A 16,675-nucleotide genomic window follows, 5' to 3' on the forward strand; every position below is an offset into this window, starting at 1 on the left:
ATATCTCCACCATTTTCAACTTTTCGACAAAAACTAAAAAGACTAAAATGTTTGCAAATGCTTTTTTCTACAATTTATTTTTTACAATTTTTATTGCATTATTGAATTATGTACCTCGTGTATTATTAATTTTACGACATAATTGTACGTAAACAAAAATTGAGAGAATTATATTTTATACAATTTTTATCTTACACTTTTTTGCTAAAATTAATATTTGAGGTCGTACGTATGCGGTAAAGGCGCAAGCGTAAGATCTTGCGGAAAATGGTCATATTATAGGAATTGTTTTTGTTCAATATCTTGGCCATATTAAACTTTTTGACAATATGGTAAGAAGTATTTATAATTTAAGTATGGTGTAATAACCTATAATTTCCACCTTGCAAATTTTTCGTGCGGTCGATATTTTCCGAGAAATTGTGACTAAAAACATCTACACACGCCCGGACCTGACCACCTGACGGTCGGACTCGGACATTGTTGAAAATGGCCGAGATATTGAACAAAAACAATTGCTATAAAACCAATCAGATCTTACGCTCGCGCTGTACTACTTAAAATACCGTAGTACGCAAAAAACCTTAGACCGTAAATATAGTATGTACTACAGTAGGTACGTACCTTAAATATTGATTTTAGCAAAACTGTGAAGCAATACCTATACCTATATACCCGTGGAAAAAAATTATGGGGCAAAAACAAAATTGCGTTCTTTTAAACTTTTAAAAAAATATTTCTGAGTTTAAAAGGTAATTTTTTTTTTTTCCCTGGAAGCCGTCTGTTGTGAACCGGTTGTACTGCAGCCACTTGGCTTATTGTACATCTTCCATTGTTTATGAAACCCATTCCAGAATTCTGGAACCCTGTACCAGCTTGTACAGGTCTAGTGGGTGGGTGCCATATAATTTTGGAGTCATTTCGATGTCTCCGAAAAGTGTTTGCCGCCTCCGATCCAATGCCTCACAGTCATGCAAAATATGGTTGACTGTTTCAGGTTCTCTGTTACAGAGTCTGCAGCTCAAGTCTCCATGAAACAGCCCCATTGTATGCAGGTGACCCTTAACTGGCGCATGTCCAGTGAGGAAACCTGTTATGACTCTGAGCTGATTCCTGCTTGTTTTCAGCAGTAACTCAGCTCTACTAGCACATGTCCGTCCGATATACATCTTGCCATGTGTTTGACCGGGTACACTCTCCCAGTGTGAGTTGTGTTGGCTTCGGATCCAGGCTTTTTTTCGTTCGCGGACGGTGCTTTTTGGCACTCCCACGGCCGGCTCTGGACCCAGGTATTTTGTAGCTGATGCTCTCTTGGCAAGTGCATCAGCTCTTTCATTGCCGTATATGCCCCGATGACCTGGAACCCATACCAGTATAACACTGTTATGTTGTGCCAGTCTATCAAGTTCTTGTCGACATTCCCACACCAGCCTAGAGTTCACCTTAGGGCTTATAAGAGCCCCAATGGCTGCTTGGCTATCTGTGCATATGTTAACCCGCTGCAGTTCGAATGCCCTCAGGTTGTTTTCTCTTGCACACTGCAAGATTGCAAAAATCTCTGTCTGAAATACGGAGGTACATTCTCCCAGTGGAATAGAAATGTTGAAATTTCCACCACTATAGAATATTCCTGCGCCCGAACCGTCTGCAGTTTTAGACCCGTCCGTATACCAGGTGCAACCCTGCAGTCTGGGTCGAGAGTTTCCTCTGTCCCATTCGTCTCGTGGGCAAATGTCCACTTGAAAAGGTACTTCAGGCATATATCTTGATGTCATATGGTCAGAAATCATCATCCATTCGGCATCATTAATTTCATTCGTTATTTTACTATGTCCTGATTTAACTGGTACGTTGCTCAGGTTTTCTCGCAGTCTATAATAGCCCATTCTCGCCTCACCTCTTATTGTTATATGTAAAGGAGGGAGATCCAGTAGTGCCTCCATAGCTGCCGTAGGTGTGCCCCTCATAGCCCCCGTGATCCCGAGACAAGCAAGTCTTTGCACCTTGCTTAATTTGATGATGGCACTTTTTTGCTGCACTTTTGGCCACCATACCACTGATGCATATGTAATTGTGGGTTTTACTACCATGTTATAAGTCCAATATACCATGTCTGGTCTCAAACCCCACATTTTTCCATGAGTACGTCTGGCTACCATTAACGTAGATACCGCTCTCTTCGTTATTCTTTCTATCTGCTGATTCCAAGTAAGTCTTGAGTCTAATATTATCCCGAGATACTTTACTTCACTCACCAGATTTAAATGTATACCATTTAGACTTAGAGGACCCAATTCCTCTGAATTCCTTCTTTTAGTAAATTTCATGATTTTGGACTTTAGAGGACTGATGTTAAGCCCTACATTTGAAGTCCATTCTGTAACTACTAAGAGAGCCTGTTGCATTCGATCTCTGACTGTACCATTAAATTTTCCGTGGGCTAAGATGACTAGGTCATCCGCATAGCCCAGGACGTGATGCCTATCGTTGTCGAGTCTAGCTATCAGGCCATCCATGACCAGATTCCACAATAGAGGAGATAAGACTCCCCCCTGTGGGCAGCCTCTGGCTACCTGAGCTGACACTGTATCCCCTAGCATCGTAGCATATATCACACGGCTTCTCAGCATGCAGTCTATCCATCTACAGCTTGTTTCGTCTATTCCTTTTAGACGGATCGCCCTTGTGATCGCTTCGTAAGAGGTGTTGTCAAATGCTCCCTCAATATCGAGAAATGCACCCAACATCACCTCTTGGTTTTCTAGAACGTACTCCACTCTCTGTACAAGATGGTGCAGTGCCGTTTCTGTGGAGACTCCCGCTCGATATGCATATTGTCCCCGATGTATCGGACTTTCAACCAATACACCATCCCTGATATGCCTATCGAGCAGTTTTTCTAAGGTCTTCAGTACGAATGACATCAGACTATCAGACTTAATGGCCGCAGAGACTTGGCCCTTTCCTGTCCGATTTTGCCAGGTTTGGGTATAAAAGCCACCCTTATCAGCCTCCATGCTTTTGGTATGTACCCCAGCCCTAAACTAGCCTGCAGTATCTTACACAATTTTTTGAAAAGAAGGTCGTTTCCCTTCTGTAGAAGTATTGGATAAATCCCGTCCGGACCCGGTGATTTATATGGCTCGAATGAGTTTATTGCCCATTTGATTTTGTCCTGGTTTATAACTTCTTTTGCCACATGCCAGTTTTCCCTAGAACCATAATTCATGATATCCAGTCCGGTTTGCCATGTGTCTAGTGGTATCAGTTTTGTCTCAGACTCAGGAAAGTGCACCCTGAAAAGCTCTTTCAGGGTGTCTTCACCATTCTGAGTGTATTCACCTGACTCTTTTTGGAGCGAGGGAATACTTATCTGAGGATCCTTTGAGAGAACTTTATGGAGCCTTGCCAGTTCTGAAGTCCCTTCTATCTCTTCACAATGCCTTCTCCACGATTCTCTTTTTGCCCTTCTCAGTTCCTTATTGTAGTCAGTCAGAGCTTTGCGATAATCGCCCCACTCGCCTGACCTTTTGGCGAAATTAAATTTTCGTCTAACCTCTGTCCTTTGATTTGCAAGATTAAAAGGTAATATTTCGATAGTAAATTTAATCCGAAACAATTTTTCTGTCGACGTGTTTGTACCAAAAGTACATACATAGAATTCACTCTAATGCACCCTGTTCCTAGGGACTAATTCACATCCTTTCTCAAAACGCACCCCTTTAAATGGTAGCACTCCGCGGTTTTTTCATATTTAGAGGTTCGTTGACCATATGAAATAATAAATTTTAGTTAACGTTGTCACAGCATAATAAACGCAACAGCAGTGACACACTAGAAGGCGGGAAAAGTTCGCGCACTATTACTGCGCAGATCGTCGGCCATTTTGTGCGTAGTTGCCGATTTGTACATAATTATCAGATTTACTTAACTTTTATGACATTCTGATAATAAATATTTTTAACATAATTTTATACGTATGCCTGTGGGAATTATGTCAATAATTGGGACAAAACACAAAATATTGACGATGAATGGCGATTGTATTAATCTTTTGTAGAAATTTCAGAAAATATTCAAAAATAATCTCTTACGGGTAATACAGTTTTCTTAGATATCGTTGTCTGTCGACGTTTAAATGCGATGTGTCAGCAAATATTAAATTAGTGTTAGCAAAAGTGAAGGAGTAAAAGAATGTTACTCCTTTCAAACAGACAAACTATGTTAAATTATTTTAATCACATAAAGTCTTCATTTTCACAAGATGAGGATGAGGAAATATTATTTGAAAGCGTTCCAGATGTAGTTTTATTATAGTATAATATATTACAAATAATTTTGTTACAAGTATTTTTGAATTAACAAGTTAAATAAAATAACTTTTTGAAGTTATACTTCTTTACCGGCGATAGAGGGTGATTTTTTTATATGTTAAAACCTATCAGCCCGGCGCATGCGCATTATAACTTTGTTCTGATTGGATGTTCAAATGACATGTCAAAAATTATCCGATATGGCAGCTGTGGTTTGGAGGTAAAGGTAAAGGTAAACAAATGTATAATATATTAGTTTTATTGTTGTGAGGACAGAAACAAAAAAGTTTATAATATTGTAGTGACTTTTAAATAGTTTTTAAAAGCAACAGGTACGTAATAATTGTTAATGTATCATGGGTATAAACCTACCTATTTGATCTGCCAAAATACATAGTATGTAATACTTTTATTTATATAATTTGATTACCATCAAAATTTCTATCAATATTCACCTAATATATTGTTTTTTTACTCTATGTTTTGTTGTATTTTTTCAATTCTAAATCATTTCAATTCAAAATTAAAATAATTTGATCAATTTTCAAAATATCAAAATATCACAAGTTTAATCCGTTTAGTTAGTCGATCTTCGTAAATAATGACACATAGTGTCCGTGGCTAAGCGGAGAAGGCGAATGAATTCCAATACCAACCGCTCTTATCAGCGCTGGTTCGAGTCCCAATAGAAACTTTCTTTTTTGTTTTTTTAATACATTTTATGATTGTAAGTATATTTATTATATAATTGTATTTTCAGAAAATACGTATTTAGTTAAAAAAATTTTCGACAATTAATGTTCAGACATCATTTGTGGCTTGTTTAATGTGTTTGTGTGTGTTTTATTCTTTTATTATTTTAATTTTTGGCACTGTTCTAATAAAAATGTTTGAGAAGTAGTAAGTATAAATTAGTTTAATATTTAAACAAAATATAAATAAAAAGTATATTAATTTCGTTTAAATCATATAATAGAAGTATAACTTCTTACGTGCGTACAAAGTACACACACATTCTTTTTTCTTAATGTATTTTTATTACCCTTAGAGACTACCAACATCAAAAATTTTAACATAATTTTTGCAAAATCTGATTATTTTAGCAGTGGCTTAATATAATTTCATATAGTGACATCGGCAACACTGACGAACGAACACATCACATCACCACTGAGATGTACTACGCTAAAAATGGCGACTCTGTACTTTTCAACTTCAAAGGCGGCATCGGGGAGTGTCCTTGCTGGTTTTGTTTATTATGCTGTGACGTTGTAGTTCCTTTCTAAAGTACATAATCAATAGCCTATGACCTTTTCAGTACCTTTCAATAGTTGCTCACTTCAACTACAAGTGATATTTTTGAAACAAATTTATTTACCGGTTTTTATATGTTTAATAAGATGATTGATGTCCTGACAGACCCGCCCGTCAACTTGTTTTACTTTTGGAAGTTTAGATTCATATGCTTATAATGCAGTTTTTTTTTTCGATTTTTGACCTGAAATATAATCTTGAAGTATGCAAGATTTAGGAATAAAATATGACAAAAGAAAATATGGAAAGGGGAGCATTGAACCGTCATTTAGCTCTACTAGGCCCATTAAAGGTGGCCACCAATAAAAGAGGAAATTGCAAATACTTTAAAAGACGGAAAATTTTTGCATATTTTTTCTGTCCTGGTTGTAGGTCTTGATCCCGCGTATGAAAAAAAGTTGATTAATAGAAAACTGAAAATTTGTTAATAGCTTAAGGGTGTCTAGTCGGACAAACTTTGATATATAGGAACACTGGAACAAGGCAACTTTTAATTGTGAAACAGGTTAAAAATTTGAAACGACAAGACCACGAAAATGTCACATGTATTTTGTCCGACAGAACTTCCAATTGATTTGTTACCCTTTCATTAAACTCTCATGCAAAAATCAGGCTGCTATTTATCACCAAATGGGAATTATAATGAGTGGAACACGTAGAATATGACAAATGACATGAGAGTTTAATGAAAGGGTAACAAATCAATTGGAAGTTCTGTCGGACAAAATACATGTGACGTTTTCGTGGTCTGACCGTTCCAAATTTTTAACCTGTTCCACAATTAAAACTTCCCCTGTTCCAGTGTTCCCATATATCAAAGTTTGTCCGACTAGACACCTTTAAGCTATTAACAAATTTTCAGCTTGCTATTAATCAACTTTTTTTTCATACGCGGGATACAGACCTATTGTGTATGAAGTATGTTGTAACATGCTGATCTGACTGCACACATAAACAAGTTAAGGTAAAATTCAAACTTTTGTATTTTGTACAAAGAATTTTTTCTATTTTTTGATATAACCAAATTGGTGCAGCTTAATATTTTTATTTTAATAAAACATATATTTATGTAGTAATTTTGGAACAAAATTATTTACTTATCAGTGCTAATAAAAGTTAAACAAAGTAGAAAATGTACGGTTTTAGATTAATTGCTACATATTTTGAAAAATAAAACAAAACGGAGATACAATGACACAAAGTCAATAAGTATTAGACAGGTAAACTGACAAAATACTTAAAAACATTATGTAAATGTTATCTGAAATTTGCATGTCATTTAAAATTTTGGTCCTGATAGACCCCACCCGTCCACTGGTGAGATTTTTAAACCACCCGTTCACTTAAGCAAGATGGTATAATATAGTTAAAATTGTCTATTATTATATAAGAAAAAGTTTACAATTCTACATCCCCTCTATTTTACAAAAAGGGAGTCCCCCTTCTCGGTGGTGAAAAATATACATTCAAAATAAGTCCGGAATTGGTTAAAATGACTAATTCTGAGCAAATTTTGTTCTATAGAGCTTTTTCATCAAGTCAATACTTTTCGAGTTATTTGCGAGTGCATATTCATTTTTAACAAAGAAAAACATGTTTTTGGACGATCTTTCGCAAATAACTCAAAAAGTAAGTATTCTATCGAAAAAATATTCATAACAAAAATATAGCTTATAAAAAACTGAAAAAAATGGTGTATGCATAAAGTATGTAGACCCAGTAGAAGCAGAGTTGTAGCTAACCAAAAGTAGGTTCTTTTTCGTCAAATTCCAAATCGAATATTTCAACGTGAAATAACCAAAAAACGGAGCACTATTCGGGGAAAATACATTACAACTTTTTGAAAGTATTTAAAAAAGGTTTATTTTTGGTTTTTAAAAGAACTTTCTACATTAAAAGTAAGTGACTTACGCTCAAAACATTGTTGGTCCTGTTTATTTTTTGGTAAAAGAATCGCGAATATCATCCCCTACTTAGCATCCCAAATAAAATTAATCGTTACCGCTTCACAAGTTACTTTGCTTAAGTATTCTTTATATTATGATCTGTAAGTTTCATCGGTTCAAAGTGCTTAGTTTTGAAAAGGCGGTAGTTAAAATTGCTTGAACGAGTCACTAATAACGAGTTTATGCAAATTTTGGACAGCCATAGCATAACCAATTTTTGTCTAACAGGAAAACAAGAAATCCAAAATATTCAGAAAAGCAAAACAATTATTTTATTCCTCCTTTAGATTTTTAGTATTACTAATCATTTTTAACTAAACTTTAAAAAAAATTGTAATTTTTGTAATTGTAATTTTTGAAAAAAAAATTAATTTTTTTCAAGATTTTTTTTTATTTTAGAACCATTTTTTTTCAAAAAAGAGCGATTTGAACTAATGAAACTTATAGATCATATAAACAATACATACGTAAAGTAACCTGCGAAGCGGAAACGATTAATTTTATTTGGATGCTAATTAGGGGTGATTTTCGCGATTCTTTTTACTTATAATATATAAAATAAAAAAATAAATGGGACCAACAATATTTTGAGCGTTTTCCCCGAAAAGTGCTCAGTTTTTTGGTTATTTCACGTTGAAATATTCGATTTGAAATTTGAAAAAAAAAGAAGTTACTTTTCATTAGCTACAACTCTGCTTCTACTGGGTTTTCAGACTTCATGCATACACCTTTTTTTTTCACTTTTTTATAAGCTGTATTTTTGTTAAGAATATTTTTCGACAAAATACTTACTTTTTGAGTTATTTGCGAAAAAACGTCCAAAAAAATGTTTTTGTTTGTTAAAAATGAACATATTCACTCGCAAATAGCAACTCGAAAAGTATTAACTTTGTGAAATGATTCTATAGAACAAAAGTTGCTTAGAATTAGTCATTTTATCCAATTCCGGACTTATTTTATTTTGAATGTATATTTTTCACCCCCGAGAAGGGGGTATACCCCTCCATTTCTGTAAAATGGAGGGGATGTAGAATTGTAAACTTTTTCTTAAATAATAATAGACAATGTCAACTACCTATTCCCAAATTTTCATCATTTCTTTATTTTTTTTTGGGTCAGATTGTTCTTTGATCGGGCTATAGACCCGACGAGTGAAGTACCTACAAACGGGCACACATTTGGAGAATAGGCAATCTGTAGAGGATTCATAAAAACGAAAGGAAAAAAGGGAGAAAGGCGCATAACGCCACCCCTACGTGAGCGGCATCACCGCAGAAAGGCCTCTTGGATGCCGCATTTCCCAGGACATCCAAGATAAAAAAAACAAGTGAAGTAACATCCAACTTTATTTCTGGGATTGGGGAGCAATACGGTGGTAGCTTGGGGGGATAGGGTAGTGAGGTACCGTCTCCTTGAGTCGTGACCTCTTTGATCTTCGAACATGAGAACACCTTACTCCTGGGAATCTCATGTCCCTTGCAGCTGGGATTTACTTTGTTTTATACCGAATTTCATATTTTAGGAAGCACTTTAACGATATGCCTATAAATCGTCCCTACCATTTCCAACTATCGAATGTGAAAAATCGGGATTTTCATATTCGATTCTCGTTATTTTAGCTTGATTAGGAGCGCGGGAAATATGCTGTTTCAACTATCGAATATGAACATTTTTCAATTTGGTTGACTGCAAACTGACGAAAATGGTATATTCGATACTTTTGTTTTGTATAAATTATATAGCTAAAGGTATATTTTTACAACGCTAAATGTAGAATGTGTCACAACCGTTATTCAATAATTATAAACTGTAAACTGTCGAAAATGCTAAACTGCTGAGACGAACAAAATGCACGTGTTTATAATTTGTGCGAATTTTGTTTCAGTATCGCTTTCAAGAAATTCTTTCTGAGACAGTTTATGATTTCATTTTAACGGATTTTCATTACATATTTGATTGTACCTACAGTTATTCGCTATTAAGTATACATTCGCTACTTTGAAACATCGGACCGAAACCACCGAAACAAATCTTTGATTGATACAAAAAGCAAATAGTATGATAAAATTGATCCAAATAATGGCATAACACATACATCCAAAGTGAAAGTTATCCTCCAACACCAAATTGTTCTATATTATGGTCCACATAATGTTCAGGTCACACCATTTGGAGCGTCGGGTTTGGGGGGGGGGGGGGGAAGGGGGAGAAATCGGTAAATTCGTAGTTTTTTAAGTTTTTCGTCAATATTTCTAAAACTATCAGGTTTAGCATGAACCACCTTCTAAACAAAAATGTTCTACATTAAATTTGAAATAAAAAAGGTCCCATGTAATCCTTCTAAGATGAACGGTTCCAAAGTTACGGAGGTAGTATAGGGTAATTGGTCCAAAAAATGCCTAACCCAGACATCCAAAGTAAAAGTTTTCCTCCAACACCAAATTGTTCTATATGGTCCACATATTGTTCAGTAAAAAGTTACATCATTTTGATGCCCGGTTTGGGGGGGAGATGGAAGAGAAGTCGGTAAATTAGTAGTTTTTTTTTACTTTATTAATACTTAATTAATAGTTCTAATATTATTCTTTAGCGTAAACAATGTTCTATAAAAAAATGTTCTACATAAAATTTAAAACCAAAAAGGTCCGATACATAATTGTTATAAAATCAACGGTTCTAGAGTTACGGAGGGTGAAAAGTGGAGGTTTTCGATACTTTTATATTATTTGGACAATTGATGATGATTTTGGGTGGTGAGGTTGACGTTTCTTCAAAGGCTTATCACTAACATACCATCGGCCACTGAAATAGCAAATTTTATTTACAAAAAAATTTCTTTCATCAGTAATAATATAAATTGCCCAATAAATATAAAAAGAATCGAAAACCTCCACTTTTCACCCTCCGTAACTCTGGAACCGTTGATTTTATAACAATTATGTATTGGTCCTTTTTTGTTTTAAATTTCATGTAGAAAATTTGAGTACAGAACATAATTTACGCTAAAGCATAGTTTTAGAAATATTGACGAATAAAACAACTACTAATTTACCGACTTCTCCCCCATCTCCCCCAAAACCGGACGCTCAAATTGGTGTAACCTTTTACTGAACAATATGTGGACCATATAGAACAATTTTGTGTTGGAGGAAAACTTTTACTTTGGATGTCTGGGTTAGGCCTTTTTTTTGGACAAATTATACTATACTACCTCCGTAACTTTGGAACCGTTCATTTTAGAAGGATTATGCATAGGGCCTTTTTTATTTCAAATTTTATGTAGAATATTTTTGTATATAAGGTTGTTCATGCTAAACTGCATAGTTTTAGAAATATTGACAAAAAACGTAAAAAACTACGAATTTACCGATTTCTCACGCTCAACGCTCAAAATGGTGCGACTTTTTTCTAAACATTATGTGGACCATATAGAACAATTTGGTGTTGGAGGATAACTTTCACTTTGGATGTCTGGGTTTGGGTCTAGTTATACCATACTAAAAGTAACGAATGCGATTTTTTGGAAAGAAAAAAATGATAAGCAGTTCAAATTTGTTTCTAATCCTAACAAGGATTAAACATTACATACAAAAAATATAAAAATTTTCCAAATTGTCAATGCGCTGATTTAGGAGTCTCTAAAAAGAGTTATTTTGCTCTCCTTAAAAGCACCTGAAAAGTACCACTTTTCACATTCGATAGTTGGAAATGATAGGGACGAAATGTTTGCGAGTTGAACCCGCTGCTGATGCGCCCCGCTGCAATATTTTTAGACCGATCAATGAAAAACGGTTTTTTATAGTATATATGTTACAGTTCAAGTTGATTATCCAGTTGGATAGATTATCCGGCTGGTTTCAGTAAAAGTTGATTATAAATATAAAATGAAGACTTATATTCAACATTTACTATTAGTAAAAGTAAACTCCAACTAGGAAAAGTATACTCTTCCCAATGCCATTTAGTAAAAGTTGATTCTGATTCACAAAAACAGCCGATTCTAGAAATTAAATGTTACTGAATATGTTCAAATTAGTCTAGGCTGTATCGTCGCCCCCGTTAGGTAAATTACTCCGATTCGAATTTTTTGCACAAACTTACTCAAAAAGAGGTCCTTTTATAACAAATCTACTGGGTGCCAGGCAATATTACCTTGATCGGTAAATTGTTTAAAAACAATTTTTTTAGACAAATTCACAAAAATAATTTTTTTACTTCGAACAGTTTTTTTTTAGATCATTTGGGTTATTCTGAGCAAAAATAGTTATTTTTCTACAACCACTATTCAAAGTGCACTTTTCTGCACGGTTTTATGTTAGCAAACTTGATATTTTCTCACAGTATAAGATATTTGACATTAGTGTGCAGAAAAGTGACGTTTCTGTGCCGCAAAGTGACGTTTCTGTGCCGCAAAGTTCTTTTCTGCACAGTTGACTACCTCATTCTGAGTAACGTTATATTCTGTTTACATCCGTGGACTACCGCATTCTGAGTAACGTTATATTCTGTTTACATCCGTGGTTAAACTTTAGACAAATATATAACCTATAAGACAATTATTATATTTAACTATAGCATAGAAACTAAATTATGGATGTTACAACTGTTTTATTTTACAATTTTATTCTTATTAAACATTTTATAATTATCAAATAACCAATAAGGATTTAGCAACCTGTGCAAGAGACGTCGAATGAAGTAGGTTTTGTGTAAATCCGTGACTGCATAAATATAATGTCAATAATGTGTAATAATTGTTTAAATTTAAACAAATTAAGGCAGTGCATTAATTTTTTAACTGATTTCTGTGAAATTTATTTAGGTATAAGGAATTTAAATTGATTAGTAGGTATTAATTAAATACAGTTTAAAATTTATCACATAGGTACGTATTATAATTAATCGTCGTTTGGAAATTGTGATTTTTATTTTTAGGAAAAACTGTGCTTGTAGAAAAAGTATAGTGTGAAACACGTGCAGAAAGATAATTTCTCACTCGTTTGAATTGCGGCACTCGCTTGCGCTCGTACCGCAACTTTTCAAACTCGTGAGAAATTAGTATCTTTCTGCACTTGTTGCACAATATACTATTTCCTAACAAGTGCAGAAAGTCATACTTTTCCGCACGCGACTGCAGTTTGCCGAACGACGCGAAGCGGGAGTTCGGCAAGCAGTCGAGTGCGGAAAAGAGACTTTCTGCAAGCGTTAGGAACAATATTTTTTCTACGAGTCTTTAAAAAATGACCAAATCTTAATCAAATAATTTAATTAATATGAAAATACATACACAAATTAATTCTTTGACAAGGTTGTCAAAACCAAACTTTCAGCATAATTGGTTAGCATGACGACGATCTTGGTTTCCATGACGACGATTCAAAACCACTGTTATTGTCTACTGATTTGACTTTGAATGTTATGTCAAAATTATTTTATTTCGTCGAATTCTCGCATTAATTTCATTAAAACATGAACACAATAAGATATATTTGAAATAAATTAGTAAATAATATCTAAAGACTTGTTTATTGTATGTATTATAATTACTTTAAAGCCATATTAACATATATAAATTAACACGCGTGCGGAAAAGTAAAACGCGTGCCGAAAAGTAAAACTTTCTAAACTAAAACGCGTTCGCGAAAGTAGACATTTTTGCACGCTCGTAGAAAAAAGGTATTTTGTGATTTTTCTCTAAAATTGATTGTTCTCGAGTTATACGCGATTTAAAATTTGAAAAATACGAAAATAGCCATTTTCAAGGCACTCGGTTAAAACCCATTATTATGAAAGTCAGAAAGTGACCAAATCAAAGTTTATAGCCCCCTCTACAAGATCCAGCAGAAATTTTTGTCACTATTTTATTACTAAGCTTTATCTTTAATTATTAACAATGAGCACTAAGTGCGTATTAGGCGGCCGTCAATGGTGAGTGCTAAAGAGATGCACCATTCCAGCCGTCCAATGGTGAATCTCACTCGCACTCACATTGACGGCCGCCTCAATACACGCTTAGCGCTCATTGTTGATAATTAAAAATAATATCTTATTAATGAAATATTGACAAAAATTTCTTCAGGATCTCATAGAGGTAGCTTTAATCTTTGATTTTTTTTAGTTTCTGACTTTCATAATATATAATATCGTATGGCATTTTTGCCTTTCGGACAGTTCCGGCGCCAATTACATCTTTAACCCTGTTTCAAGTAACTAGTGTCGACGTACACTAGCCCAGGGGGACCGACGGCTTAACGTGCTCTCCGAGGCACGGTGAGACGGCTCGTGTCATCATTGGAAATGAAAATGGTTTGTCTTTAGCAGGGCTCGAACCCACGTGCACTGGCGTATGAGGCCAGCGATTATTCCGTTACTCCACGGCCGCTCGCTCGACTTTCACAATAATTATCTTTAACCGAGTTATTAAACCTTGAAAATGGTTATTTTGGCGTTTTTCAAATTTTAAGTCGCTAATAACTCGACAACAGCCAATTTTAGAGAAAAAAAGCCCAAAGGATCTAAAAAAAAATTGTATGAAGTGAAAAAAATTTATTTTTGTGAATTTGTTTAAAATCATTGTTTATCGCCAAACGTCACTAAAATAATTCATTATTGTACTCATTTGCCCTCATTTTCTGCAGTAAAGTAACACTTTGTTGTATTGAAAGAAGAATGTTACTTTACCTGCCGCGATAATTAATCAAATTAACCGAGATTGAATGTAAGTGGTCAATAGCAGCAATCGATTATTTATTTGAGTGAAATTAAAATTTATTTACTTTAATTATTTAAAATATTTTACAAAATTTATCTTATTATTAATAAAATTTATGTCAAAAAGTAAAATTCTGTCGTGTTTCGCAATTATATTCATACAAAATAAATCAAAACTTTACAGATTTAGTAATTAGGTAGCGTTTCCCAACCGGTGGGCCGCGACCCACTAGTGGGTCGCGGGCAGATTTCAGGTGGGTCGCGGCGTGGCTCACAGTAGCCGAGTGACGTACAGAGTACAGAATAGCGTATCATCATGGGTTAGACATGGGTCGCGAATATGAAAAAACATCAGAAGGTGGGTCGCCAGACATAAAAGTTTGGGAACCACTGGGTAGGTATACAATATTGATAACTATCCATTAAGCATCAAAACCGGCCATCATGCAAAAGTCATCTGTCATTACTGTCATTACTGTCATTCGAATTTTTTATTTCGTCTAAAATTAAAAAAAAAATCCTCAAAGTTAGTGTTAATGTTTTTTATGATTGACGATACAATTTTGCACGCACCACCTCAATACTCTTTATCGAACGCGTCTGTTCCTCTGCTCGTAATATCAGACTCGTTCGATAAAGAGTCACTTCACTGACTGACTTTACTGAAATTGGTTAAACAATTTTTCGACCGCGGTACCGCGTGACACCCTGTGTATTTGTTATAAGGCTTGTTATACGGATGTATTTGTTTGAGTAAGTTTGTGCAAAAAATCGAATCAGAATAATTTACCTAACGGAGGCGACGTTACAGACTATACTAATAAGTAGTTGAAACGGTCCAAACAAAGAAACGCACCCTCATCAAAAATGCACTTGAGATTCTCGTATAATCAACATTTACTGAATCGATCCAGGAAGAGTCAACTCCTTTTTAAAATCAACTTTTACTGCTCGTTTCAGTTGGAGTTGACTCCAACTAGTTGGAGTCAACTCTAACTGAGAATCAACTTGGACTGTAACATATATACTATATACTAGTATATACTATGTACGGGTATAGGTACTGCCCGCACATCAAATTGTAGCTTTCATTATTTATATTACATTAAGTCAATAATAATCAAAATTTTGCTGTTAAGAATTCATTCCAGCAGTTCCACTTTCATTAATCTTTAATATCTAAACAAAATTTCCCATATCCCAAGTGTTTTGAAGTTGACAAAATATGAACATATTTATAGTCGAGAAAATGAAACTGAAAAAATGGCAAAACCTCGCAATTTTTTCGTCCAGCATCGATTTGTACAGAAATTTGGGATTAGGCTCAATTCACCCTCTAGTTCATTTTCTATATTGAGCCGTTGTACGCTTTTGGTTTTTTAGGGGTGAAAACTACCCCTAAAAAAACTACTTGTAAAAAAGTATAAAACAACATTTTAAACTTTAATATTGTCAACATTTGGTTCTTATTAGTTACAAAATGATTGTTTTATGCTTTAAGATATACCATCGTAATATTTTAACCCTCAAAACCACCCTTGTTGGAGCTATATATACAAAATTAATTATCCTAAAAGAATAATTTCGGCTTGCATCGATATACATAAAAATTTTACATTAGGATCATCTCACCCTGTACTTCATATTCTATAACATGCTCAAGGGCGTCGATTATTTTTAGGGGTGTAAACTACCCCTTATTTTCGAAAATTATATAAAAACATTGTAAACTATAATATGGGTAAAATTTGGTTTTGATTGGCTAACAATAATGATTGTTTTATGCTTTAGGATATAATATTATAATATTTCAACCCTTAAAAACCACCCTGAAGAACATTACAATTTTTATAAATAGATAATTAAATAGATCTATACAGAAAAAAAGTAGAATTAAAGAATTACAAAAACATTTTACACAAAAATACGAATTTACAAATAATGTAGAAGTACAAACACAACTAGTTTTTACGTCATCTTCCAGTATACGAACCAGTTCTGTGGTATTATACATGCATTGAAAATGTTCCATAAGCGGACTATTCGAATATTTCGAAAAAAAAAAGTTCGTTTTATGAACATAGCTCCTTCATTTTTAGCGATAAAAAGTTTTTTCAAAAACGATTTTGTAGGATTTTTGAAGAACTATAAGACTGTGTAAATTAAATTCCGTTAGATCCCTTACTTTTTAATTGAGGTGGGTTTAAATTGCTCGAATAAGGGGGTGTTTGGTCGTAAATAGAGGTTTTAAACAGCTATATCTCGCTAACTATTCACTGTAACGATAATCTATGTAAAATATTAATTTAGTTATTAAAAAAAATACAATTTAGTAATCTATAATTTTTTTCGTATCTCCAGTATTTTCGGAGATATTTGGAAGTAAAAGGT

At 34.2% G+C, this 16,675-nt stretch overlaps 1 protein-coding gene across 1 annotated transcript in view; it reads right to left on the reverse strand.

Annotated features, from left to right (window-relative positions):
• Positions 1-16,675, reverse strand: part of LOC114339025 (probable serine/threonine-protein kinase DDB_G0270146) — a 118,734-nt gene that overhangs the window by 74,810 nt on the left and 27,249 nt on the right. The window lies entirely within an intron of this gene.

This window comes from Diabrotica virgifera, chromosome 5, assembly GCF_917563875.1.
Source record: "Diabrotica virgifera virgifera chromosome 5, PGI_DIABVI_V3a".
In the NCBI taxonomy this organism is placed as follows: domain Eukaryota; kingdom Metazoa; phylum Arthropoda; class Insecta; order Coleoptera; family Chrysomelidae; genus Diabrotica; species Diabrotica virgifera.